General features: G+C 42.2%; 1 protein-coding gene and 1 long non-coding RNA gene across 10 annotated transcripts in view; one reads left to right on the top strand and one right to left on the bottom strand.

Annotated features, from left to right (window-relative positions):
- MECOM (MDS1 and EVI1 complex locus) overlaps window positions 1-25389 on the top strand; it is a 552947-nt gene that overhangs the window by 113736 nt on the left and 413822 nt on the right. The gene's annotated exons all lie outside the window — the stretch shown is intronic.
- LOC140622275 (uncharacterized) lies at window positions 7424-25349 on the bottom strand. Of its 2 annotated transcripts, XR_012022043.1 has the most exons (5): window positions 25293-25349; window positions 21764-21929; window positions 21126-21238; window positions 9498-9698; window positions 7424-8656 (listed from the first exon to the last, which is right to left on the bottom strand). It is a non-coding gene; the product is annotated as an uncharacterized lncRNA (long non-coding RNA). The 2 variants fall into 2 exon arrangements; XR_012022042.1 differs by lacking the exon at window positions 7424-8656 and having other exon boundaries at window positions 9203-9698.

Here is a 25389-nt window from a genome sequence, read left to right as displayed (position 1 = left end):
CCCTCTTAAACCTAGATCTCTCTTCATATGAAATTTACTTTACCTTTATTTTATTTTTTAAGATTTTATTTATTTATTTGAGAGAGATTGGGAACAAGAGAGCACAAGCAGGAGAGAAAGGCAGAGGGAGAGGTAGAAGCAGGCTCCCCGATGAGCAGGGAGCTGGATGTGGGGCTCCATCCCAGGACTAAGATCATGACCTGTGCCCAAGGCAGATGCTTAACTGACTGAGCCATCTGGGTGCCCCAAAGCCTTACTTTTAAACACATTTTCACCATGGTGAGAATTTTGATGTCCGTATATATGTAAATTTCAAATCATTCCTATTAGGATAATCTAAAAAAGAAAAATAGGAGATTGGAAAAAAAAGAAGTGAAGTGGTTTGTAGAGCAGGAGGTGAGATTGTGATGAAATCCAGGGGTTACAAAAGGTGGGGCATGGAAGCGGGTGGGAGGTTTGTGTGTGTATGGAGGGGAAATGAGGGAGGCATTTTCAGGTTGTTCCTCTGGCATTACTCCGCAGAGTCTCAGCCAGATGGCACTCATGGATGGAGAACTGGAACAAGAAAAAAGTGGCTTCTTGTTATAATCTTTGCAACAATGCAAAATCAAATTTGAAATACCTGGTCGAACTTGTGCAGCGGAAAGAACCTGAAAAGATTTGAACAGGGAGAAAGAGAAATTATTATTCATTTAATCATTATAAATTTGGGATAGGAAGCTTTTGTTGTTGCCCTCTTAGTTTTGGGTACTGTCTTAATTTGTGTGTGTTTGTTTAGTAAAGGCAAACCTTTATAGGGGCTGCATCTATGTATTTTCCAAGATTTCCCTCTTGCCTTTGTTTTTTCTAACCTTATTTTCCCTTTAGGATCTAAGATTCTACCCTGAGGGCATTTACATTGAGGAGAAACTAGAGTTTTTTGTTTTGTTTTTTTTCTTTTTTAACTTCAGCTGAGCTTGTATATGTAGACAGAGCCCTAATATAAGCTGCGTAGCAGAGAGCCTACTGTGTAATAAGTATTCAGTCAAGTGTTGACTTGCCACATGTACCAAAAAAATTTAGTAGCTACTAATAATACTTTCTTTCATATACAGTGTTGTGTTACATCTTAGGTTAAACTGGGAACCTATACCATTTTTTTTTTTTTAAATAAATGCAAGTCTGACTATTTGACCACTTACTTCTCACTTTGATGCTGCTGCTGATGGCTGCTAACATTTATTGGGTGCTTACTATGTGCCAAGCATTGCTTTAGCCACATTAAGTTATTATCACATTTGATCTTGTAAACAACTCTAAATGGGTTAACTAGTTAGTAACCAGTTAAGTTACTCAAGATAGTCAAACTATAAAAATGAAGTGTAGGCTGTTTAAAACCTATCTTTTTTTTTTAAGGATATAGATACTTAAAGTTTATTTTATTTTATTTTATTTTTTTTTGATACTTAAAGTTTAAAACGAATAACGCTGAAGGAAGAAACTGTCAAGATATTGACTAATGGAGGGGTAGTAAAACTTAATTATGTTACTTAGAGAAGATTATAAACAAGAATAATTTAAGAAGGTTGTCTGTATTTACTCTATTTGTTAAACTATAAAATGAACACCAGGATATGGTCGTGCATTGATTTTAATACGTGTCTGAAGTTTTACGAATTGAAATTCAGTCAAATAATATATTTATATGAAGCCAGGTAATTCCTATAGCAAATAGTAAATATTTGCTTGCATTTACAAGTCAGCTGGATGAGGCACAGAATAATGACTCATTCAATGGCCAGAGCCAAGAACTGAACCCTGCAATTTGGTTTCTTGCGACTTTTTCCCTCTACTTGATTTCTTCTCCCTCCTTGTCCGTAAATATTAATGAAATTGCACGGTTTAGAATTCATACCTAGTTGTTTTCTCAAGCTGAACTATAGCTGAGAATGACTCCGATTTCAGATACCCCATGCAGGCGTTCAGAAAATAGAGAAACACCTAAGTGTGGTACCTTACAGGTTCACACTCTCATGAATTCCAAGCGCTTCAATTGTCAGCAGACCATTATGGCTTGCACATGGTTTATTTGGTTTGGAGTTACTTCAACTTTCCAAAGACATGGTGAATTTGTAAAAACAGATCATTAATGATAACCCTAGAACACTTAGGTCTGAAATATTGGGTGGATGCGGCAGCTAGGATATTTTTTTTTCCTGATGGTTGTCTGTTCTTGAAAGGCATGGCTGTCTAGTTGCCACCGGATTGAATGCTTCTGAAGATTAGCCTCTCATTGTTTGAATGTTTTCATAGCATTGTTGTAATAAAGCATCTTCATACTTCACAGTTGAGATCTTGACTTTTAGAATGAAAAAAGAGTCAGGGGCTAATCATAACAATTAGCTAATGTGTCAACAATTAGCACTTTCCATCAACCTGCTCTAAAAGGAGACTCTTCTTATCCACCAGCAGACAAAAATGCAATGATGTAGTTAAGAAAAGCACTGAAATTGGCTCCTAAAGTCCCCTGCTGTAGCCAACTAAATCCCCAGGGTATTGTTTACAGTGATTATACTGCCATTATGATGTTATTGCATAGGCGGGGGGAGCAGTATGCTCAAAATAAGTTGGTTCTTTTTTTTTTTTTTTTCTAAAAGACAAAACAAAGCATTAAAAGAAAACAGTCCCTTTCTGGCTGCTTTTGGAAAAGTAGAACAAAGCCACTATGAGAGGTCAGCCAGTTACAGTACTTTAGTGTTCAACTGGTAAATATTTTTTAAAAAGAGTATATTTAATATTTTACCATTTGGAAAATTTTCAATGTGCTTCGAGTCCAGCACAGCTCAATCAGTGTGAGATTTGAGAGGTCTCTGGTGGGGATTTCTTGACAATGGATACATTATATTCTGTGGCCATCCATACCGCCGCTTGGTTGAAATATGTTTTAACATCTTTTCTATAATCCTTCCCGTAATACAAGAACATTTATACTGCATCTTTTATAAAGAACCACACAGTCCTTTACACAGGCCCATATATCTATGTAAATACCATAGGTTTATCTTTAAAACAGCCTTAAAACAACTTGTAAATCCCCAGTAGCATCTCAGAATTCTGTGGGTAGGAAAAATTTTAGCTAAAACTAGGATTGCCTTTCAGATGGCTCCAAGGAGTCCTTGCAGAGGTTGTGGGCCCAGGAGAGGTGTGCGGGCCAGGAGGAGCAGGGAGCCAGTGCCGGGGCTCCTTGCACTGGGACAGACAGCCTGAAAAGTGACGCCCTGAATGGCAGCCAGGGCTGTTGCCCTCGAACAGGGAGAGTGCAAGGGGAACTGAGCTGTCCTCTGCCACTGGCTCTTGGCAGGGAAGCTTGGGGGCCTGTGTCCATGCGAGGGATGACGAGGGAACACATTCGAGCCATCTGCAGAGTGGGGAACAAAGACAGGCATTGGGCTTTTGCAACCAGCAGAAGCCAGTGAAGGAACTCAGTGGGGGCTCCCTCCCCCCAGATGATCTGCAGAGGGAGGGGTGGGCTTCTCACTGGGCAAAGTCTACGACAATGGGGTTTGTCTCCTGCATTTCAGGAAGCTGGTTGCTGTCAAGAGGTCATGCAGATCTGATAGGCAAGCTGTGAAGCAGAACTATCTTCCGTTTGTTTGTTTAATTTCCACAGGAATCCTTTCCAACCAACCTCAGTTTCTGCGTTTCCTGATCACTAAGTTCTAAAGCCTCGCTCCTCAAAGTGTGGTCCTTGGGCTGGCTGCATCAGCATCCCTGGGAGTATGCAAGGAAATGCAGATTCTTGGGCTTACCCTAGGCCTCCGGAATCAGAACCGGTACTTTAACAAGATCCTCAACTAATTCGAGTGCACAGGATAGTGAGTGGATCCCTCTTCCTCTTAAAGACATAGTGGATCAGATTTATCCATATGATTTTCCAATTCTTATGATTAGTAGAAGCCGTGCTGAGGTTGTGCACTGGAAAAAGATGGTATTATTCCGCCTGAAGGGCTGACTGTTTAGTGATGGAGACAGGTAAAAAGGAAGAACATGTGGAAGAGATGCGTTCAAAGTGGTTTGACACATGGAGAAGGGAGTGTGTCTGACTCCGTCTGAGGAATTCTAGTAGGCTCCACAGAGGTTAAATTTGAGTGTTGAGTCTACAGGGAGTGCAAATATGTCCGAGAGGAAGGAAAGAGTCTTTCAGCCAGCAGAGGTATTATATAAAAACCTGAACAAACATGGGCCACGTAGAAAATGATGAGAGATTTCAAGTTGCCAGAGTCCAGGTGTGTGCCTGCGTGTGGACGTGTGTGTGTGTGTGTCATAGGTATGATATGTGTGATGTGTATTGTAGCACTTGATGAAGGCAGAGCTGTGCTTTCTGCTTCATCTCCAGTGCCCAAAATAGTGCTTGCTATCTACTAGGTACCCAATGAATATTTGTAGGAAGAATGCATGAAAAGAGTAAGACAGGAGAGGCAGTACAGTCTCATTATGAAACTACTGAATGTGGACTCTCTCTTGGAGGCACGGGAGACTTTTAAGTGGGGCCGTAATAAGCCCACACGTGAGATGTGGCTCAGGGGTGTTTAATGTCTAGTTGGATGACTAGGGAGAGGCAATAGCAGAAGGACTGGGGAAGGATGTTTGATTTGTTTTGGAATGCACCCTTTTCGGTGCCTGGAGAACATCCAGGAGATATCCAAGAAGTGGTTGGAAAATGAGGCCTGAAGATACAGATTTGAGAGTTCTTGGCCCCGAGCACAGGAAGAGAGAGAGTGTACGTGAGAAGTGCAGTGTGATAAGGAAGGAACCCGGCCGTGCCCACGTCCAGGGGACACACTGAGGGCTGGGACACTTAAGCTGTGCAAGTATAGAGAGAGCAGGATCAGAGTAGAAGAGCAGGCAATTTCAGGGTCCCCGCCTTTCATACTCTTGTAGATTTTTGTTTTTTCTTCTTAGCACTTATGTGGCTGTGGATGCATATTTGAGATTATTATTTTGAGTGACCCACTGGGTGCAATGAGAGAACGGATCCTGTGCTAATCACAGGGCTGGGAGCAGAGAAGCTACTCATTGCATTTTTTTTTTTTTTTTTTGATAAAGGAAATAGGAGGGAGTTGTCCATACTGTCAAATGTCACAGAGACGTTTAGTAGGAATAAATCTAGAAAAAGCCCATCAGAATGTCAGCTTTCCCTGGCGATCTTTGGCGGTAATGGTTTCATTGGTGTGGTAGCCAAGGACTCCAATGTTTTGTGGGTTGACAAGCAAATGGGGGTGGAGCTGGGGCGGATATATAGGCTAGTCTTTAAGGAAATCTGGCAGTGAAGGCAGAGGCCAAAAGAAGGGAGGGGATAAGCTAGTCTATGAAAGAAGTCAACCATTTACCAGAATGTTATTGCAACATAGAATGTCTACCATGTGCAAGCCACTTGGTGCTAGGCACTGGTGGCAGAGCAGGGAATAGGGCCCTAGAATAGTCCTAGATAAGAAATAATTAATAACACAATTAGTCAAATAATTAATTCATGCCAAGAGTTCTGGGATGTGAAATGGAGGACAAGTGCAGGAAGAATGGTGTGTGAGAGCATCATAGAGCAGGAACAGTGTGGGAGGTGAGGAAGGTGAGCTCCGAAAGATGAAGCAGGCAGAAAGCATTCCTGGCAGAGGGAACAGTATGTGCAAAGCCTGAAGGTAAGAAGGAAGTTGAAGAATGAAGAAGAAGTAGCAGGTGGGCAGGACAGCAGCTCAGTATGTGACGGGTGAGGCTTGGTTGGGGGGGCGGGGGTTTGGTTACGGGGATCTTGAAGGCCTTGCTGAGGACCTGGGTCTTTCCTCTGATGGGTTTCATGCAGGAAAATGGGGACCTGATATGTTTTTAAAAGATCACTCTGGCTGCTGGGGAGGAGATTGGCTGGGGGCTCTTACACTATCTAGAAGAGAGGGGATGGCTCTTTGGACTGGGGATAATGGAAATAAGAGAAATGGATGAATTCACAACATTTTTAGGGGACAAAATCTTGGTGAGTGTTTGATTATGGAATACAAAAGAAACAGAGGCAGGGTTAATTTCCTGGTTAGTGCAGATGGGTGCATGGTGGTGCCGTTCATGAGTATAAGAAATTATTGGAAGAGGCCCAGCATGGTGGGGACATGTTGGATTTGATGTCCAGGAAAATGTATCTAAGAGGTAGTTGATCTGGAGTTCAGGGGAGACTCTGAAATGTGAGCCAGGTGAAGATATTTGTGGAGCATGATTGGAAATTCAGTGGGAATTTTAGAAAGGAGAAAGGAATCGGAACTATTTAATATCCTGAAATCTTCTGAAGATATAGAGGCAAATGAGTCATAGGCATCTGAAAAGAGACTAGCACAATCAGAATTTGGATAGATTTGAGTTAAAATGACTCAAAAAATATGCCAAGGGGCCTTAACCAGGGGTTGCTGGGGTTAACATTTATCTATCAATATATTTAAGGATCAGAGAGGTAGACTGCATTTCTTTGCTGAACAGTATAGTTTTGTGTGCACAGAGAGGATTACATAGAATAAATGAAGAGGGTTGTAGAGGAATAAATGAAGTGGTTCTTTAGGGTATCCTCCATTTCTGGGGTTTGGTGAGTCTCTAAAGTATTTCCTTCAGTGAAGATACAAATTCTGAAATAAAAGTCTAATTTACCAGACTCGAGTATTCTCCATGGTGACATTTATAGAACATATTTGTCTGTTTCAAAGGAGTAACCATAGCTACTCTTCCCTGGTTATAAAATGTAAGCTCCATTTCAGTTCTTCTCTTGCTTCGGCCAAAAATTGGATTGCGCTTTTTTGGTGGGGTAGTGAGGAGAAACTGCAATTGAGTTTGAAATACTGCCAATTAATAAACGTCACTGCACCCACCAGCAGTTACTTGCTCATCGGTCTGATATCATAAAACTCCTTCAGCATTGGGAGAGAATCCTAGACTCAACAACTCCGATTTCTTCCATCGCTCTCTAGCTGAGGAAGCATAGGTTCAGAGAGGGACCAAAATAGGCTAACGGTTGCACAGCCAGTTGACAGCAGAGCTATGATTCCAGTTCTGATGGTGTTCTACTAGAGGCTTTCAGAGAATTTCAAAGATCTCAAATATTACAACCTGTTTTACATATTGAAGGTATAGAATTCATAGTAACTTGCCATAATTTAGTCATCAAAGGATTCCTCTGTCTTCCTAACCTACTATTTATGAACAAAAAAGGCTGGTGTGATGTTTTAAGGGATTATTCAATGAACTAATGTGTCAGGGTATTGAGAGGATTTCGAGTTGTCATAAAAAAATTACCCTTGGAGCCAAATCAGAAGAGATTACATGAATAATTAGGCAACGATTGAACATAGCAGTTAGAATAAACGAGAAACAAATTTGGCAGTAAGTGATTCATCTGAAGTTTTATTCAGCTGGAGGCAGTTACAACTATGAGTTAGAGACAGAGGAGTCCCTGAATCTCAGTGGGGGAACCATCTGGAATGGTGTTTCCGGCCCCGGTTGCACGATAGAATCACCTGAGGTGCTTGCTCCAAGACTGGTCCTGATGCCTAAACCTCACTTCAGACCAATGATGTCAGAATTTCTAGATATGGGGCTCTTTATTTTTAAAAAGTTCCTGAGAGGATACAAATGTGCAGCCCGGGTCAAGAACCTCTGGTAGGCTGTACTTGTACAAGGTTTGAGCCAACTGTTCTAGAACCACAAAACTGATGGAAATAGGTCTGTAACATCCATGTCTTTAAATCTTACAAATATTAGTCCTGTCAGCCACGTCCAGGGCATCTTTGCTCTCAAGTTTGATTTTTGATTTTGTCTTTAAAGTTAAAAAAAAAAAAGGCATTTGTGATAGAATTCGACTTTGGCAGTTCCTTGTGTAGGCTTTTATTTTTTTTATGCGCCACTGAAGGTACTATAGCAACATAGTTAAGATGCCCAGTTTTTGCCCAGTTTTGGCCTTTATATTTAAGGCCTTAACCTCGAGGTTAAGGAGATTGAGGCTCAAAATTGTTCAGATCAGAATAGACTAGCTTTCACCTGTTAATAATAGCATATCGACGGCTTCTAGGAGGGGAAATCTTACTTAGCAAGAATTCTTGTTAAGAAGACTCATACTACGACTCAGGCTACATGTACCCATCTCTCTGATCCTATCAGTTCAGGTCTGGGTGTAATCAGAGGACATGTATTTGGGGAGGGGCATTGTGAGGCAAAGATGCTTGTTTTGACCCATTCTAAAATATCCATCCACTAGATGATAAAATGCAAAGAGACACTCACTATTTAAACATTGCTAATGCTAATACCCAAGTTAGAGGTACAAGCAGGGCTCCCCAGCATGCTGCAGAATGAAATTATAACTGCAGGCACTTGGCTGGATAAGTCCTGGAGTGTGGCATATGGGGAGATAATTCTCCTGGTTAGGATGAAGTGTGGGCAATTGCTTTACACTCTTAGTGTTGGGGTCTCCAGAAATATTTGCATGAACTGTCTTGCACAAGGGAATTATAAGGCACCAAAAGGTGAAAGATCTAGTGGAGCAGATATGGCCTCTGGAGCTATAAATATCTGGATTAGAATCCTCATTTTACTTCTCAAAGTTGGGGCCTTGGGTGCTGGCAACAACTTCTCAGAGCCTCAGGTTCCCCATCTATAAAATGGAGACAATGACAACAATAGTCATAGTTTACTCTTAGGATTGTGAGATTTTAAAATAATAACAAACCGGGGCTCTTGGGTGGCTCAGTTGGTTAAGCATTTCCACTTAGGTTGTGATCTTAGGGTCCTGAGATCCAGTCCCCCCATCAGGCTCTGAGCTCAGAGGGCAGTCTGCTTAAGATTCTTTCTCCTTCTCCTCGGCCCCTCCCCTGCAGGCGCCCTAATGTGCGTGCACTCTTGCTCTCTCTTTAAATTAAATAAATCTTTAAAGAAAAAAAAGAAGTAACATGGGGCACCTGTGGGGTGACTCAGTGGTTGAGTGTCTGCCTTTGGCCCAGGGTCCTGGGATCAAGTCCCCTACCAGGGTCCCCACAGGGAGCCTCCTTCTCCCTCTACCTGTGTCTCTGCCTTTCTCTCTATGTCTCTCATGAATAAATGAGTAAAATCTTTTTTTTTTTTTTTTTTTTTTTTTTTTAAGAAGTAACAAATGGGAGGCATACAGGTCCTGCATATAGCGGTCACTCAAATTTGCAGTGCTTGCACTGTGTCTGCTCCAGTAGTCATCATCCTTGAGAGAGTGTCTAATTTGGTTGATGTGAAAGTTGGAAAGAACTGAGGGCCTGGAACATGGGGATGGGCAAGACCAAAAACTCTGAAAGATCAGTTGGAAGGAGCTAACTCAAAATCACAAAACTGGGTATAGATTTTTCCCCTTCAAAGTTTGTCCTGGTACCTTTATGGGAAAAAATACACACACACACACGTATATAAAAACACTTCTGTTAACCCCCAAACTCTAGCTCAACTCATTTTTGGGGAAGAGGTCCCATTACCTAGCTGGGTTTTGGACATGGCTTTGTTCCAGAAGATACGGTTCAGCCTCAGTCTGCTTGTATTTTTCAGGAGTCATTCCAGATGGTTCTGTCAGGGAGAGGAGGTGACAGGTTCAAAGGAAAGCCCTAGAAGAAGGAGCAAGTTGACTCTCCTCTCAGGTTATTAGTGGATGAGAGGCCATGGATGATCTTAAAGGCATGCTAAAAGAAAAAAAAATAGAAATGTTTAGCAAAGAAAACCAATATCTCTAAACCCATAACTCTTAGAGCAGACATGATACTAATCCTAAAATACGTACTATTTTGTCTTTCCTTATCAAAGGCAAGACCTGTTCTAGCAGCTCCCAGTCTGCATTTCACTAGAGAGGGTTGAGGTTTGTCATAACTCAGGAAATTGCAGTCTGGCTTTTCTTAGGAGATTCCAGAAAGAGAACCAGAGCAAGGCAAGAGCTGCATAATGGCTGAACCAGAACTCTTGTTGCGGTACCAGAAGGTGGATAGTTCTGAAGACATGGGCTATTATTAAATGAAATAATAGAGTATAGCACAGGGCCTGCGTATAATGAGCACCATATTGCTTACAACTCCTACCATTGTATTTGGGCCTTCACATGCACTGGTAGTCTCCATATTTGACATGTATTATCTCTTAATTCTTGTAACAACCCTACTGTATGCTATTATCATGGGACCCAGAGAGGTTAAGTAACTTGCCCAGGATCACGTAGCTACAGCTATTCAAAGTTGTTCCTTCTCCATTCACTTTTTCAAGCAATTTTTATTGAGTAGCTGTTGCATAGCAGGCTCCGCCAGGAGCCAGGCATAAAGCAATGAGCAAAGCAAGCAGAGTCCTTCCCCCCGTGACATTATAACTCAGATGGGAAGGGCCATACCTAAAGGAATAAACATATGTTATGTGGTGGTTAATGCTAGGGAGGGAATTAAAATAGGGAAGGGGAGAGCGATGCTACAGGCCAGGGTAGAGGGTGTGTCTCAGGCAGGGATAGAAGGCCCTCAAGTCTTTGCTCCCGCATGTCTATAGGAGGCCATGATGGCACCTTGAGAATAAGGACCTAGGCTGAGTATCTCTTTCATGTCTGCTTCCCAAGGAAAGTTTCTATGTACCAAGAATTAAATACGGAACTGGGGCAAAATCCTCCTTGATGATGGTGTGGGAGCAGTCAATGGACTAGGTAGGAAACTTGAGGGCATTTGGAGAAAATGCTCGAATCTGGTCAAGAGGATTCATCTTGCTCCTGGAAGAGATGATTCCCACATACCTTCTGAACTTCTGCCTAAAGTGGGACTTTGTGAGGTGGGTATGTAGACACATGTTAATTAGGGTTCAGGCCAGTAGTGGCTCCAGTAAGATAGGCTGTTTTCTTCATATGTACCATCCTGTCCTGAGGTAGCAGGCAGTTGAGGGTGGGAAGGGTGCTCTGCTCTGTGGGGCTGACCTGGGATCTAGATCCCTTTATTTTGTGGCTTCTGCAGCTCCGGGAGTGTTGTCTCTATCTGTATGTTCATCAGCACCAAGTTTCGTTCCTGCTTGGGGGAATGAGTCCAGAAAGAGTAGAGGACAATGAGGTTCCTTTTTTGGGGTGAGATGGAGAAGTTGCCCATGTCACTCCTTCCCGCATCCCGTTGGCCAGCTCTCGGTCACACTTGGAGGTAGCAGGTCAGGAGCACAGACTCTGGAATCAGATTATTGGGGTTCATGTCCTCACTCTGCCACTTGGTCAAGTTATTTAACCTCTCTGTAAAATAGAGATGATGAGATTGAACTTAGCTCATATGATGAGGATTAAGTTTGTTAATTTGTAGAGTACCCAGAGCAGTGTCTGGCAAATAATAAGCACTATGTGCTTGTTTGTTATGCACATAATTGGCCACCCCAGGCTGCAGGGAAAACTGAGGAGTGCACTTTTGAGCTGGGCAGCCCAGTATCTTGTCAAATAAAACTCAGCAGGGGTTTTGTTACTAAACCACGGAAAGGGGGGATGGACATGGGATAGATTATATAATTTGCATCTAAAATAGGATACTTTAGTGAGTGAAAGGATGCCACTATTAATAATAACACTGAGATAAACAGGTTAAACAAGAACTGTCCTGGGAAAACTGGTATGTTGGGGTACCTAATGGGGGGATTTGTTATAACTGTCTCCACCACAACATGTCTGATTGACTTAGTTCACAGCTTTGTAAATTAAAAATTATGGGGACGCCTGGGTGGCTCAGCGGTTAAGTGCCTGCCTTTGGCCCAGGGTGTGATCCTGGAGTTCCAGGATCGAGTCCCACATCAGGCTGCCTGTATGGAGCCTGCCTCTCTCTCTGCCTGTGTCTCTGCCTCTCTCTCTCTCTCTCTATGTCTCTCATAAATAAATAAAAATCTCAAAAAATAAATTAAAAATTACAATCTGAGAAGCTGACTTCTGTTTTCAGGAATAAGTGGAAGAGTGGGTGGAGGGGGCATTATGTATTAGTCCCATTTAAATGAACCCCCAAACTACCTGACCTCTTGGAAAAGTATTTAGATTAAAAGAAGAAACCCTGGTTAAACTTGGCAGTAGAAATCACTATTGACAAGGCATTCACGGTGCCTAGCACCCTGGTGGGTACCTTAGGGAGAAGGGAAAAAAAAGTAGAAACCACTCCGGGTGTTTTTGGTTTCTGGTGGAGAAAATAGTCTCGATTTGTTTGCTTCAGATTTGCTTTGGAGAGAGAAGACCTAAGTATCGGCCTGCAAATCAAACCTTTTTCAGGTGTGAGCATCTCTGTTTATTTCCGCCTTTTAAAGTTATCTTCAATATTGGCAAATGGATTCCTAACAGGTTTCAAATGCTCTACCTTTTGCCAAGTTATTTTGAAGTGTTCTTAGATGCTAAAGAAAAATTAGCCTTGCTCTGGGACTCAGAGAGAGAGAGGAGCCTTCACTAAGTCATAAATAATGGATCCAGGTTGGAAAGGGAGGTGGCCACCTACAGTGTGAGCCACAGAGAATTCGAAGAAGCTAACCAGCCTGCCTTTTCTTTTTCTTCCTGAGAGAACTAATATGCGGCGGCAGGTAAGGAGACACAAATGAGAAATGAATAGGAACTCCAGGTTCCTCACAACCTAAGAAAATGTAACCAAAAAATCATGTTGGGTGGATAAGAGGAAAAAGCATAGCCACCCATAAAAATCCATCCTCCACCTTGTGCATCCCCAACAAATAAACCAATGCGTTTCATCAAATGGTAAATAATGCTTAAAATGGCAGAAGCTAGAGTTGAGCAAATAAGAACCAGGTGTTGGGAAGAAGCAAAATCAAAAAAGAGCATACATTTTCCGTCAACAATCCCCACCATAAATCGCAGCAATGCCACCATCACGACCTGGAGCCCGCAGGGAAGAGACTGTTGTAAAAATGATAAATCAGAATCACGACACACCAGGTCTTGATAAAACAAAGAAAGTTGGTTCCTGGGTCTGATATATATATATATATATATAATCACAGAGAAACAAAGCGTGATCGGGGAAGAGCCAAATGTGAGGAAATGCAAAGTTTGGAATCTGGTGGCTGCTTAATATTCCAGCCGAGCCGAATGCAGGATAATACAGTGGGACTGATGACTCAGTGGCATCCGGCTGCAGCAGAGTAGAGATATATTACAAATTTCTTTGCAAGAACAGAACGATATATATGCCAGTGACTGTTCATCACATTTTTATGTATTCTTCATATCTGGAAACAAAAGAGAATATACTGTCTCTACCACCTTCATAAAATAGGGTTAATGTATTTTCTGGGGTTTTGTTGTTTCATTCCTCTCAAGAAGCAACACTCCCTTTAAGAAAAAGGTTCATGTGTAAAAATGAGCTATGGTTGGTGCATTTCTTAAATGGTTGTCCTAATTGCACTCCTGATTGGCCCTCAGGTTCTGCAAATTTTCAGGTGTGTGTGCTATGTGGGCGGGGGTGGTGGTGGTGGTGGTGTGTGTGTGTGGGAGGGTGGGTAGTGGAGTGACGGAGGTGCCAGAGATGCAGAAAGCACATTGAGGGTGCCTGGGTGTTTGGTTGAGTACCCTCAATTGGACTGTGGTACTGGATCTCAAAAGCACTGCCTGGTTGCTCTCAGGGACTTTCAGGGACTGTTTATGAGTCAGTAACGTTTCTAGAAGGGGAGATGGGAGATCTGTGTGTAGGAATTCCTGAAGGTTTTAAGTGAAAACACAATAATCACCAGGAGTTTTAGACAGAGTGTTTACTTAGCTCAGAGCCATCTGAGCCTAGTAAGTCCATGGCACTGAGTCTACGAAGGGGTCAGGATTATGGCTGTCTTTGGCCATCTGTTTTCCTAGCTGGCTTTGCTTGGGAGTTGATCAACACCTAGTAGCTTGGCATGGCCATTCTAGGGTATAGATTTTTATCCACCGACTTCTAGCTCTATGTCCACGTGACCCCTGTTTGGCCTGAGGGCAGTGGTTCTCACGTTGTGGTCCCTGGACCCAAAAGCATCAGCTACATTAGTCTTGCTTGGGGTGGGGGGGACTTGCTAGGAATGCAGATTCTCGGGTTTCACCCCAGACCTGCTGAATCAGAAATGTGGAGGATGGAGTAACTCAGCAAGCTAAATGGGTTTTAACAAGCTCTCATACACATTAAAGTTTATAACATCAGTCCCGGGGAAGGGTGCCAAGAGTTGCTGAGGGCGTCTATGTGCCTACTGAGCTAGGCTTGCGGTATTTGTTGTCGCACAGTCATGCTTGAGTTTAGAGATGATCCTTCCCATTTTAAGGATGAAAACAGTCAGACTCAGAAGTTCACGAATGTTCTCAAGATCAGGTGACTAGCTGAGAGGCAAGAGTTAAGATTGTGAGCTGAGGTCCTTCTGATCCAAAACTTGTTCTTTCTCCTCTTCCATGATGATGAGCTGTGGCTCCGTATCCACTCCCAATTGGTATAGAAAGGAACCCAATTATTTTTTCCATGTCTTTAGAATGACCTCTTCTTAAGTAGATCAATTCAGCTCTTTTTTTTTTAAGAGTTAAATTGTTTTTTTAAAAGATTTTATTTATTTATTTGTGAGACACACACACACACACAGAGAGAGAGAGAGAGAGAGAGAGATTGAGAGAGAGAGGCAGAGACACAGGCAGAGGGAGAAGCAGGCTCCATGCAGGGAGCCCGATGTGGGACTCGATCCCGGAGTCCCTGGGCTGAAGGCAGGTGCTAAACTGCTGAGCCACCCAGGTGTCCCCAATACAGCTCTTATATGGACTTTATTTCCATGTGATTTAAAACTTGTACTCTTTTACGTGGAAGGATTGGACCCATGGACATTTAGTAGCTCTCTGGATGAAGGTCAACATGAGCAGAGAATGAGAGGCGATGGGTGTAGAATAATGGAGAACACATGTAACAGGAGTCAGGAGGCCTGGGTTCAAGTGTAGTTCAGTGGCCACGTGATGAAGTCACCTAGTTTCTCTGAAGCTCAATATTTTCCCATCTGTAAAATGGGAGGAAAGTCTTGTCCCTCTCCGAGGTTATGGAGAGGGTCAAGTGACCCAAGGTCAAAGAAAATGTCTTGGAAGGTCACAGTGTCCTTGAAATTTAGAATCAAACTTGTTGCTATAATGAGGAGACAAGGGTTTAAGATAAAGTTATCCTGCATCCAGTATCATCCAGTATCCTCCTTTGGATTGTTCCTGCGGTAGAGATCAGGAACCTCATGAGACGGTTAAGTGTAGCTTTGGCAGATAAATTAATTGTCCTCAGGCACAGTGCCAGTCCTCATAAATAATGACTGCGGCACTGGGAGAGGTTTGGGATTATGTGTGATCAGGAGTGATAGAGCCCGTGAAAAATGGTCAGGTTTGCTGGTGGTGACAGTGGCGAGTAAACTGTGTCAGGCCAGGGAACATCCGATTTGAAAAAGCGGCTAGAGATCTGAGGTGGGACCCAGAAAATGGGAGAACAAGTCTGGGGGATCGGAAGTGTGGACACAGGTGATTTTTAGGGGTGGCCTGATAACCTGCAGGGGAGACGCAGTCATGGGAAATTCCACATCTTCTTCAGGCAGGCAAACCATGACTTTCTAAATCTGAACTCCTCTCTCTGTCTTATATTTGCCTGACTTTAAAAAAAAATATTTTATTTATTTTTTCATGAGAGACATGGAGAGAGAAGGAGAGACATAGGCAGAAGGAGAAGCAGGCTCCCTGCGGGGACCCCGATGTGGGACTTGATCTCAGGACCCCAGGATTACACCCTTGCCAAAGGCAGATGCCCAACCACTGAGCCACCCAGGAGCCCTATTTGCCTGACTTTTCCAATAAATGTTGGATACTGTAATTGAATTTTTATTATGACAGATACTTCGTGGAAGGTCCTGAGATAGACATTACATATGTCCTATACCATTTAATCTTTAGAACAACCTTGACATTTTGGTGCTATTATTCCCATTTTGCAGAGGAAAACTGAGACCCAAGATGATTACATAAGTTGCCAAGAGGACATAGCAAGTGGCAGAGTTGGTCTGGGAGTGTGGGCTGTCTGGGCTCAGGCCAGTCTTCATCCCCGCATCCCTGCTGCTGAGCTATGGATACCCAAGAGGTCGCACCTGTAGGGATGGGATCCAGCCCTGGGCCCCTCTGATGGTGGCTCTTGGTAACTCAGAATCTCATTTTTCGGACTTCACAGGTGCCTAGAACTCTTGACAATCTCTCTCTGAGCTGGCTGACTAGCTTTATGTAACAGCCCACCTGCCACCCCACAATCCATGCTCCGTGCGTCCTCAATTTCTTCTTCACCCCTCAAACACCACGCACCTGTGTGACCCCGGTCAGCTGTTTTTCAATGTGTGTGGCCTGAGATCTACCTGTTTATGAAAGATCCAAACTTCTGAACCCCGTGTTAGACCAACAGAACCAGAATCTGAGAGTGAGGACTACTGTGTGCATCTTAAGAAACACTCCTGGAGTGAGGACTTTGAACATGAAAGTTTGAGAACCGCTGGTCTGACTTCAGAAGTGCGGTGCTGCCTCCTTAGAATGTCTCTCTTGCATTTCTTTCTGTCCCTCTGCCTTTTCTGCCACATGAATACTTTTAAGTGCCATCTCGATGTTACCTCTTGTGTGAAATATTCTTGGTTCTACCCCAGCGTGGTCACCAGTCTGCACTTTTGTTCTCCTTACCACTGCTTCTATTAGAACATCTTGTAGAGTACTTAAAATATATCTCTGTTCTCCTCTCTACTGTGAGCTTTTTTTCAGAGCAGGGACTGAGCCCTATTTATTTTCATTCTTCTCTCTAGTGCTTGGCACAGTTCCTGACATCAAGTGGTACCCACCCAATGTTTGCATGCAGGAAGACAGGAGACCGCTGGCCTTGGCCCCTGAGAAACTTGGGTAGTGGACAAGTATAAAACCTGGGATCTAGTTATCCAAACTAGGGCACAAGGCTGGGGACTTGCCCCGTTCTAATGGGGAAAGCTAGCATTCTGCTTCTAAAACCCAAGGAAAACTCACTGAAAATCAGTTTCTGTTAGCTACTAGCTTAGGATTCTTAAAGTTCCTCATTGATTGGATCAAGAGTGTCCTCAGACCTGCAAGCGGAGGTCATCTGCACCAACTGGTTTTCAAATGCTGGGGAAGAGTAGAGAATCATGCAGACCATCACTTCAGCTTCTATGGATTAAGTTTGGGATGATAATGCTGTGAGATCTGGATGTGGGAAGATTTGGCAATTGTCATTAAGCTGGGGAAAAGGTTGTTTCAGACGTGGAGATACCACCAAACTGTTTTGCTCTGGAAGGGTAGGGAAGGTCCCTTAATCAAATTTTAGATGGATGTATCATTGTCCTGCTGGTGTTCGTGGCTCACGGACTTTTAAGAAATATCTCCGTGATTTTTAACCAAGGTTGCACAGTTGTGTGGATACCCCAAAGCAGACTTGAGGTGATCGCTTCTATTGGACCATGAGCTTGCTAGACTCTGTGGCTTTGGTTCTCTGGCAGCAACTTCTTTTGACCAGGATTAGGAGATGGGCCTCTGAAATGGTATCCAAATGAGGAAAGTCCACTCGTTTTCTTTTTAAACTTTTAATTTTTGTTCAGTCACTTTGTTTCCAGAATCTTCTTTTTTACTGTATTTACCATGTTACAAATTCACCTACAGCAATTCAGATGGAAGAAAAATTAAGGTTTGGGCTTTTCTTTAAAAAAAAAAAACAAACTATTTTTGTTTACCAGGAATCATCAAAAAGAGAGGCTATAAAAAAGGCTATCTTGGGTCAGTCAAGTTTCAACAGCAACTGTTAGAAAGTACCAGTGGGAACCAGAGCATTCCCATTCCTGGGTAATTTGTTTCTGCCCCTGTTGGCCTGCATATGTTCCAAGGCTTTCCAGGGTGGTTGTTTCTGTTTAAGGCACATCATCTGCGGAATTCTGAAATGCAAACCAGGTCTTTGAAATTTTTGATAAAGCTCAGTTCTTAATAATAGGACGGCTTCAAATGCCCTCCTAGCCACTTGGCCATCTGTAAATAAATGAAGTTCAATGAGGAAAATCACATAAGGAAGCCGTTTTGGTTACCATTTCCATTTTGTTCACCACGTCATCAGATTTCAAGATGACAAATACGGAAAGAGTGTGAGAACACTTTAAAAAAAAATATTACATTTTGAAACTTGGATCTGAGTTCAAACACTCAACCTAAAGGAGACTTGTGATTCGAATGTGAGTTATTTATTGTCTTTGTCAATTTCCAGAAATTAAACGTATGTTGGGATAAAGCAAATTCAAGGCTATGTTTGAACAACAATGGAGTACGTGCTGCTTTTTGAATTACTTATTCTTCAAGTAGAGGTTCTTAGGTTCTATGTTTGAAGCCGGGGGGCACTAGTCCCTGGTAGACATGGATATTATAACCACAGATTATCATGTAGCCCCGATGTCTCCTCCTAGATGTGTGCTTGATCACTGGGTTGCCTTTATACCACCTGAAATGGAAGTAATTCTGATTTACAGCTCAAAATGTGGCTGACTAAGCCAAATGGTGAACATTTCATTATTTCCGTTTTATGGGTGGTGTCTGAAGGGGTTTGGTTCAAGGAAATGGACCACTGCTCCAAAGGAGAAAGTCTGTTCGCATGAGGCAGTAGGTATCTGAGTCAGCAAGTTAGGGTACGTCCAGCCTGGTGTCAGGTGGACCGTGTATGCAGCTGCCCTATGCGGACAAATGCGCCTGAATTTGCTCCCCGGACAGAGACAAGCAGAAGGACAGACAGACACATAAGACGAGCTAGCCAAGTCCTACTAGACAAGACAAGGGGACCAGGCTGCAAGGTAGAGTGAGGCTGTGGCACAGGGCCCTGTGTTCTTTCCTCGCCCTCTCGCAGCATCTTTACCCTGTGCTCGCAGCAATGCCTCCTGCAAGTGAGGGGAGAGGAGAGAGCAGAGTGGGAGCCTGGGAGCCTCTGTGTGTGTGTGTGTGTGTGTGTGTGTGTGTGTGTGTGTGTCTTCCTTGACGATGAGGCTCTCAGAGCTTTATTCAGTCTCTGGCACAATGCGGCCTCTGTAGAAAAGATATTAGGAACAAAAAACAAACTCGAAGATTCAGGAGCAGGCTGCCAGAATTATTAAGAAAAACATTCAGATGATGCCATTAAAAACATATGGGGATTCTATAAAGCTCTGAAAAGAAAATGTTTAATTATGCGCCGTATGCAAAAGCCATCACATTTAGATTAATACTAAAGACTGAAACTGCGTGGGGCTTAAGTGGTCCGCAGTGATGCATCAATCTTTTTACTCCTTTAAAAATAATGTTTTTCTTTCGCTGATGACAAATACCTCTCAAACTGTTGAGATCATGCTGCTATAGTGATGCATGGAGTTTAATGAAGTCCAAAGTCACTAACAAAAGTTTCCAAATTAACTTGTCAAGGTCCTTGAGTTAGATTTCTTTCCTTTCCTTTTCTCCCCCTACAATTCCCACTCATTTCTCGCCCCCGCAGGAGTTCCCCTACCCCTCACCAGCACACAGAGGTTTGCCTACGCTGGCGGGTTGGTGTAGAAATGCCCAATTTTGAGCCGGGTCCCCATTTTAAGACACTGTAATGACTCATCGCCCAACTTCGAAGTGTTAATAATTACGAGGATTTTGATTTCCATTCTCAGTAGCTCCCTTTAGAAGCCCCAAGAAATTCAGAACTCTTGTCCCTTTGGGATAAATGTGGAGACTCGTTTTCTTTCATCTGAATCTGATGTGTTTTAGGATCACCATCACTTCCTTTAGGTCCTTGTTAATGTGAACCATCACGATCGTCTATGGCTCTGTATGTGCGTGAGGAGTGCCACCATGAGAAAAAAATCAAACTTGGTAGCTGTTAGACATCCAGATGAGCATACTGGATGTGCTCTGAGTTAACAGAAGGCAAAAATTGCACCAAGTCGTTTGATTTTAGTGACCTGATTCCTGCATGCCCTTTTATATTCACACAAGTTTAAATACAGGAAAGGTACACGTGTGGCTTCTCAAAATTAAAAAAAAATAGCATGTGGATTTAAACAATGATATAAGCAGGATATATTTATTTGAAAATCCTCACTCGTCTGAAGAAGGTCAGAATGTGTTCCTTTGGTGCTAGTTCACCGTAGGGAATTTTATGGACTTAAGCACTTGGGATTTTGATCCCCATTTATTGGGGTAGGCTTCTTTAAGTAAACATGTGGCTTATGAATTAGTGGACAGATTTGTTGCTCACACTTGAACGTGTCAAAACGTTTTCTGAAGTGTCAGTCAGGCTCGCTGCAATAAAAATATAAAACTCCCCCCACCCCATGTCTGTCATTCTCTATATTACACATATGATTGAAAATTACAAATCGCCCAGCCTGCAATTATTTTTAATAAAGGTGGCAGGCCCTAGGAACCTGACTGGCTTACTCAAATGCCTGTCTGGAAACAGGCTCACCCACTGCCCCGTGTTGAGGCTCTGGATTCAGGTACACCGAACCTTGCAGGGGAGATTTTATCATCTTCGATGGGCTTTGGGATTCTAGAATCCTGAGTCAACCATTGTTTCAAGGTTTTCCTCCCGTGTATTTGTTTTTGTGTGAGAAAATTTTACTTCTGTTGGTGAACAGCCAGCTACTTTTTTACAAAGAGCCACCTGTTTCTGAATTTACACAGGATATGTTGGATTTATGTAATACAATAGGATCAATTTAATTACGCTTTTCCTTAAGTACAATGCTACCTGGAATTACTTCACTACCTGATACAGGCTCACTCTTTGGAGACCGAAAAAAAAAAAAAAAAAAAAAAAAAAAGACCCACGCTAGCCCTGACTTAAGTTAGCCTTAAGGTAGTTCATTATCCCAATTTCTTCTAATATGCATTAAAGGCTATATACTTTCCTTATGAAAAAATGACTGTTGTGAACTCCCCACAGCCCGTGTTATTTACAATGTTTCAAAGCTTTAGAATTACTACAAAAGATTTACTCATATAGCAGAGCATGTAAAATTTAAAATCAATAAAGTATATAAATTTTGCTTGTCTCCTTGAATTGATTCCCTACTCTAATAGCTCAATACTGTAATACTATATACTTTTTTATTTCCAATGTCATTACCCAATAATAATCTCTGGACTTTCCTGCCACAGCTCTGGGGCAGTTTGGAATTTCTGACGACAATATCCTCCGCAGACAGTTGTCACAGGCAATTGTTACCCCTCGCACAGCTTCTAAAAATGAATAAACACATGAGAAATATTAGTTCAGTTCTGTGATATTAGAAACACAACTAATTTCTTTTGACATAGTAAATATAGCTGAGTATTTGATTTTGTGGGAGAATAGAGAAAGATTTGAATTGGGAATGTCTTAGCAGTGGTAGATTAATCCCATAAGATGTCTTTTCTTTCTTTTCTTTTTTTCTCTTTTTAACAAGAGGTATATGAGGTTCAGTTTTCTGTAATTTTCTAACAAGAGTTCTCCTGACTCTTGCTTTACTTGGAGTTGGAAAATAAGGCACAACCAAGGGGGAGCTAATGTGGTAGAGGTTACCTTGTCCTGATGATACTTAATTTTTTATCTCTAAGTGTATTCACAAGGACAAATTCGACCTCATTTTAGAACTTGCTAGTATTATTATTATTATTTTTTTTTTTTTTTTCAGAGTGAAGCACAGCTCTCCTTACTCGATTTAGAAATATCGTCCTCGGCAAATGGAAGCATGTGAGGCAGGGAACAATTATTCCACCACTTACCCTTGAATTCACCAGTGTAGTTCTTCGCTTAAATCATGGTGGTATCTCGGTCCCAGTGCAAAAAGGGTTGAGCTGACCTTGGTTTCTGGAAATGCAAAATGTCGTCAAATCCAAACATGCCTGTGAAATCTAAACTCGCTTTCATTTCTTAATGGCCACTCTCAGCCTGTAAAGAACACAGACAGATGATTGCTTACTTAGGCACAAAAACAGAAAAGAGTGTCCATGCTTGTGCCAGGTATTTTTGCTTGCTAAAGTAGTGCTTTCTAGCCAATCTCTTAAATTCTTCCTTCTTTTATGTTTGTTTAGTGTAGTGATTGACAGAGCGCCCTACCAAAAAAAAAAAAAAAAAAAAAAGGCCAAATGATCTTAATTTGAATCCCAGCTCTCCTCCTTTGCTTTGTAACCCTGTGCAATGCTTTCACTTAGAGTCTACACTCATAAAGTGGGGATTAAGGACTTTGGTCCTACCCCACCGAGAAGTTGTCAAGTAAGCACAGGACAATCTGCAGAACTTTGTGCCCGTGAAAAAGTTCAAGTTCCACCTTCCCATAGCCTTTTCCACCTGAGCTAACATTTAGCTCCCAGATGCAAATTCCTCATTGATAGCTTTAGAGATAGGATTGTTAGATAAGATGCAGAAGGCCTGGTCAAATTTGAATTTCAGACAATGTCTATATATATTTGTAAAATTCATATAATATTTGTTGCTTATCTCAGATTCAAATTTGACCGGGGTCGGGGGGGGGGGCCCTGAATTTTTATTTGCTAATCTGCCAACCTTCCTTAAGGGTCCTGGCTGGAATATCTCTTATATTGTGTAGAGAACAGACTGATGAAACTTGGGAGTGCGCATGGGGGGGAGCTTCGTGCTTCCAGATTAATGGCTAAGTACTTCGCCCAGTGTGGTAGCTGCAAGTATTTGGTTGTCCATTAAGCAGATTTGTAGAACAGAACTCAGTATCTGGTCTGCAAAAGGACAACTTTAGTCCGGTTCTCTCCTTCTGACTCCAGAGCGAGGCAGTCTCCCTTGGGGGGTGAGGGTGATTACTTGTAGTGGTGAGTGTTGGTGAATTTCCACTGGCATGCCATTGCTACACACTGATCCTTCCTGAGGATCATCTTTCCTCCTATCCCTCAGAACCAGGTTGTGAAAGCTAGAGAAAGAACAAGACCTCTCTGTAGAGGACAGAGGCACTTCCCAGCACCCAGCACCCAGGTGTTTGTATGGTCTCTGCTGGGGTTTTGTCTGGGCCTGTCTGGAAGGGCAGATTACTTTCGAATGCCTTTCTACTTAGTACGTTTACCATGAAATTTTGTTTTTAATTATCTGTTAAAAAAAGATAAAAGGGCTCAGCTGGGCTGATTCTAATTTTAATTTTTTTTAAATGATGGCCACTTAAAAAATCATCTGTGATATGATGGCATACTTGTCTCCTGATGTCTGCTGTGCTGGTAAAGTCTTGCAGCTAATCAGGGTTCTCTACATTTAAATCTTCAAATGCTGGATCTGGCACGAAATACTGAATCTTTACAAGTACATAAAAGAGTAGGGTAATTTGTGTACTTCAATTACTAAAAATACTCACTATTTCAGAGCACTAATAAAATCTGGCCAAGTCTTGGTAGTTGTCACACGTCTCAAAAGTTTGATTGCATAAGCTTTCTTTTTAAATTTCTTCTGCCACAGTGGTTTATAAGAACCACATCTGTACTTTGTACTCTTACCATACCTTTTTCTTCTTGCATTCACAACAACATGATCACATGTGATCTCTGAATGTTCATGACTAAGATGCCTGGACATTCTAGAAGGACCTAATTTACTTTTCTGGGGTCACCTAGCACACATTGGCTACTGTACATTGGAGTGGTAGGTTTGGCCCCTGTAAACCACAGCAGATGGTATCAGCCTATCATAATATCAATAATGAGCCAAGTAAAGATGCAGCATTCTTTTTTTTTTTTTTAAAGATTTTATTTATTTATTCATGATAGTCACAGAGAGAGAGAGAGAGAGAGGCAGAGACACAGGCAGAGGGAGAAACAGGCTCCATGCACCGGGAGCCCGACGTGGGATTCGATCCCGGGTCTCCAGGATCGCGCCCTGGGCCAAAGGCAGGCGCCAAACCGCTGCGCCACCCAGGGATCCCAAGATGCAGCATTCTTATGAACTTCACGTACCCTCCAGAAAGCAATCTGAAGTTCTGACTGACATGTGGAATGTGATGGCCCCACCTACAGCTGACCCTTTGGTCCCTTAAGAAAAGAAACTAAGGCTTAGTAAGGTCACAGACTGTGATCTGACTCATTTTTGCATTGTACATATTTAGCAAATATTTTTGAGTAAGTTTGCCACAAGAAGAATGAAGATGGAGGTTCATCATTGAGTTAGGTTGCCGCTTACCCTTCAACGAATTTCCACTTGTCCTTCAACATGGAAATGCTGAAACTTTTACTCATATGCTTTTTTTAAAGCAAAGATATTAAGGTCCTATGTGGAACAGTTTTCTAACTTTAGCGTGTATCCAGATCTCTCGAGCTTCTGCTAAAACCCAGATTCCTGGGTCTCACCCAAAGAGTTTCTGATTCAGTAGGTCTGGAGGGGCCTGAGAATTTGCATTGCTAATGAGCTCCTATGTGTACCAGTACTACACTGGTCTGAACCATACATCTCAGAGCATTAATCTCCATACATCTGGAGACACTAGGAGAGCTGGAGATGGGTGAGAATATTTTGAGAGACCAACCTAATCACACGAGGTCTTACCAGTCTCTCTTCCAATGAAAAATTATATGCTTATGGGCTTTGGTTTTCTTATTCTTGGGACTGGACACCAGGAAGTAGAGGCATCCCTTCCTCTAGGACAAGAGACTATCATGTTCAGATCACAGTGGGCATTCACAAAGTACTTCCTAAGGGGTAGGCATACAAAAATAATCAAGACACATACACTGAGCTTGAAGATCGCAAAGTTCAGAGTCTCAAAAAAATATTAGGGGGGTAGGCAAAATAAACGTATGAACAAAGAAGTAGTACTTCTGTTTTTGACCCTCTGATCCAAGGACTCTGGAATCAACCAGCCTAGACCTTAACCAATCTTTCTTGTCAGTGATCTCTGATACCCTGTCTCATCCTTCCAATCCCACCCACCTTTACACTTAACCCCATGGTCCCTGTGATTCTCAATCAAAAATAAATAACAATGATCAATATTATCCCTCCCATTTATGAACTTCATCTATTGCCAGACCCTGTGTGTATGCTTTATTTGTACAACAGTCCGAAAAGAGGGGGGGGGGCTTTATCTCTGTTGAACATATTATAAACCGAGGCTCAGAGAGATTAAATATCTGGGCCAGAGTCACACAGCCTGGGTAGGTATTAGAGCTGAGATTTGAAGCTGATCTTGCTGGACATCTAAGCCACAAAACCACATATTCCTTCCACTTTTCTACACATTCTTTATTGATTTTTTAAAATTACGATTTTAAATTTTTATGAAATGGCTAGTTGCCCAATACAAACCCTTTAGATAGTGATCCATGTTCCTGTTTAACAAAATGGAAGAAGGAGAACAGGAGAACCAAAATGAAGATTGAGAGAATTCTAGAACTTTTAGCAA

The sequence above is a fragment of the Canis lupus genome, chromosome 31, assembly GCF_048164855.1.
Source record: "Canis lupus baileyi chromosome 31, mCanLup2.hap1, whole genome shotgun sequence".
In the NCBI taxonomy this organism is placed as follows: Eukaryota; Metazoa; Chordata; class Mammalia; order Carnivora; family Canidae; genus Canis; species Canis lupus.
This window is presented reverse-complemented; position numbering and strand designations above follow the sequence as displayed.